The sequence below is a fragment of the Nanorana parkeri genome, unplaced genomic scaffold, assembly GCF_000935625.1.
Source record: "Nanorana parkeri isolate BGI_ZX_2015 unplaced genomic scaffold, ASM93562v1 scaffold270, whole genome shotgun sequence".
Classification (NCBI taxonomy): domain Eukaryota; kingdom Metazoa; phylum Chordata; class Amphibia; order Anura; family Dicroglossidae; genus Nanorana; species Nanorana parkeri.
The window spans coordinates 771,996-776,016 of record NW_017306538.1 but is presented as its reverse complement, the minus strand read 5'-3'; positions in this window follow the sequence as shown (position 1 = coordinate 776,016).

The following is a 4,021-nucleotide window of genomic DNA, read 5'->3' as shown; positions in this document are numbered from 1 at the left end:
ATCAGAGCAGATATCAAAGTAGATGCTGAATGGTTATTAGAGTTGTTAGTTGTGGGAAACAATCTACTCTATCACGTAATTGGCCTCAGCATTGGTTTCATTTGACACAAGCACTTGACCCTAATACACAACTATCATTTTGTCACTATAACTGTGGTAGTGTTATAAGTAATGAAAACCATAAAGAAACCTGTAATGGTAACTAAATGAGTTTTTATTAGAGAGAACACAGTTCACAGAAACCTATTACTCGTAGTAATTGAAAACCAAAGTAGGCTCACAAATGTATATTTAGCTCTTTAGGAGAATGGTCGGGTAGTGATATTATCTGCCGCTTTCCTCGTTATGACAAAATTGAATGAGTGAAGCTAATCTTTAGTTGTTTGCAAATGATTTCATGTTTCTAGTTAAATTAGGTCTTAATTATACGGGCCTCACGTTTTCATTCAAGACAATTGCAAGGCAAACACCTACCATGCTTTGTCATTAATAGAAGGGTTGATTTAGAGGACGTGTTAGTTTGGGAAAACAAATGCCACAGATTTGAAGGTAACGGTTGTTTTCTCCTATTTGGTGCCCCAGCCAATTAAAAACAATAAAAAACTGGCTACAATACTAACTTTTAACCTGAAGCTGCTCCCTGCAGTGCTCCTTTTCAGCCATAAGATGTCCTCAGTCTTCAGTGTTGAATGGCACCCAGCGTCAGTAAAATCTTAAAGGGCATCTATGGTCAAAAATGTAAACTAAATATGTATTTCTATATTGAATTTCAATAGGTTCTATATCACTCCTAATAACCATATCCATATAGAAGTTTGTAAACTTACTTACTGAAGATGCCCATAGGATGTACTTCCTCGATGCATTGGCACGATTTCAGCCCTCACAGAGCCTGCCTTCTGAACTACAAGTCAATGTCTGAAAAATATAACATTATCATTGCTCGCTGGGAGCAATGCATTATTGGCTATGTAGTCTTGAGAAATGTAGATTGTAGCGCATCAAGCAGCAGGGAAAGAGGTGCAAAGCACACTGGGAGTCCAGGAAGTTGATGAAAGTGATGGGCAGACGGAAAGCATCACTCACTACATAAAAGGGATTTTTTCACGTGAGCTTAGATTGCATTATCAAAGACAAATATAATATGTATTCCTATTACAATGCTGATGTTATAACATGATAGTATATGCTGGGAATTTACAACTCCTTTAATGTCAGTACTACTTACTTTGATTCAGTGCCACCTCTGCTTCTCCGGGTTTTACCCAGAGTATCGTGGCCGAGTCAAATCAGTCATGGTGGTACTCTCCTATCCCTGTAAGGCGGTAGCCTATTAGAGTGGCATCCTTCACTTGCTTAATCTATTTAAATTCCTAGCAGCTCCCCAGCTTGCTGCCCGAGCAACTTTTTTATACAAACTAGCTGCTGAGCCACTGGTATGCCTCCCCGTTACCCAGCCTGGATCCTCCATTGAATCCTATGAACTGACTTTTATCTAGTTTCTGATTATCTTTCACTAATTCCATGTTATTTCTGTCTTGTTACAGGTTATCAGTGTCTGCTGCCTGCCCTGACCTCTGGCCAGTTCCTAGTTATCATTGTCTGCTGCCTGCCTTGACCTCTTGCATATTCCTGGTTATCCATGTCTGCAGCCTGTTCTGAACCCTGGCTTGTTCTGGACCTTTCGTGCCCACAGCCAGCACTGTGGATTGTTCATGGTGACCTCTGACTCATAGTCTCTGGTGCTTCAGTAGGCTGAACCCAGGGGTCACAATACAGCTAAGCACTGTAAGTGCTTGGGCAATAATGTAAGGGAATACTTTGCTGGTCAATGTATATTTCTATTACCTGGATTCATTATTGAAAACAGTTGGGGAGTTTAATTCTAATTTAAATTGTTGATCAGCTGTATACCTTTCAGAATGGAAACATTAGCAATTATATTCAGTGCTAAAAAACTGCTCTTGTACCAAAGGAGTTAAAGAGCCTGGGCACTGACTGAACAAAACAAATCACAGTTTTTCTTTAAATAGCCTCTTCTCTGGAGATTTTCAAAATCTGCCCCAAAACGATCTTGTTGAGTCTAGCCTACGGCGATAGCTAATGTCACACCTCCACTATACCGGAAAAATAAACTTGCAAATTGGGATTCAAATCTAATGGGACAATACAACTACACAAATCTTACGGGATCACGCTATATTTTATAATCTTACTCGAATATATCCTGTACAACTGCTTTACAAGATTCGCAGGGCTTGAGCTGCTAGAAAGGGACTGCAGAATGGAAGCTGATTTGCGTTTGTTTTTAGCTTTGCAGTCCATTTTGCATCTTTCCTGTTATACACTTCTTTGTTTGGTAGCAGAGAGATGTGCTGTAAGCAAGTCCATACACATTATCCTGGTTCTTACTTTGGACTTGTTTAGGTAGTCAGTGAGATGTGCCCTTTGGCAAGGGCAAAATACATTGGCAGTAATAATATAAGCAATACGGCTTTGAAATCATTCTAAAGATTAGTGGGAGAAGCACTAGATTTGTCAATTCTCTTCTTTGAAGTGTCAAATGTTCTTGGAGGGCTCCTACCACACAAAACAAGGGACCCCAATCAGAATAGGAGGTCTCAAGTGGAACCACATATGGAAATGTTGTATATATATGTTTAAGGCTAACTTGTTAGCCTGTATTTGTGGGAGGAGTCTGCACCTCCTCAGCCCTCTTAAGCCGCCCGCACAGGCTTCCGGGTACGCAAGGAATCCGGAAGCGCGACCCTCCTTCCAATCCCTCGGTTTCTTACCACATACTCAGGGTATGCCTCCTTATTGGCGTACTGTCAACCTTGACCATGGCACAATTCAGGTCTGTATGTTTTGCATATTTTGTCTATTTTGTTTCGGTACATAGGAAGAGAACACTTACGGTCTTCAGCAGGTCCGTGCCAGGCATGCGCTTCCAGATCCAGGTAAGCTGATTACAAATATATATATATATATATTATACACTTCAACTGCGAGTGCAAAACATTCGAAAGGAACTCAGTTACCAAAGTAACCCATAAGCTCTGATGAAGAGGGATATTGTGAATCCCTGAAATGCATTGGCTATTTTATTTTATTGATCCTTATACAGTAAATAAAGTGGCGTCGTAGTTACCACTCTCGCTCAGGACATTATCTGCAAGGAGTTTTCATGTTCTCCCTGTGCTTGCATGAGTTTCCTCTGGGTACTCCAGTTTCCTCCCACACTCCAAAGACATGCTGGTAGGTTAATTGGCTCCTGTCTAAAATTGGCCCTATATGTATGCATGTGAGATAGGGATGTTAACCACTTCAAGACCAGGTGTTTAGACCCCCTTCCTGGCCAGGCCATTTTTCAGTATTCAGCGCTGCGGTACTTTGACTGACGTTTATTCCGTCATGCAGCGCTGTACTGAAATGAATTTTATACCATTTTTTGGGGACAGATAGAGCTTTATTTCGGTGGTATTTAATCACCACTGGGGTTTTTATTTTTTACTATAATTTAAATTGTAGGCTTCTTGAGGGCAGGGACTGATATGAATGTTCACCTAAAGTACTGTGTAAAACTGTCAGTGCTATATAAATTCCTGTAATAAATAAACACAATACCATATTGGACTGTACTATCAGCAGTGTCACCCTTTTTGTTCTATATTTGAAATAATTCAAGGCAGACATGTGGGCAATGACATCCAAGTATCAGATTGATACTTTTATTCTATAGTTGTATTTTATCTTATGCAAGGCTACACTACAGAAATATGAGAATTTAAAAATAGGCCGCAAATTGATTGTCAGATAGTGTCCCAACAATAAGAACTTCCCCCCATGCAATATGGTTTCTGCCACTGGACACTACATCATTGCTGTAGTCTGCAGTGACTCATTGGCCTGAGGAAGGAACCACAACACGTTGCAGTGGCATTCTATTTGACACCCTTTGGAAGTGTCAGATAGCAGCAGTGCCGGTATCTCTCAAAGAAAATAATGGTTTACCTTACCA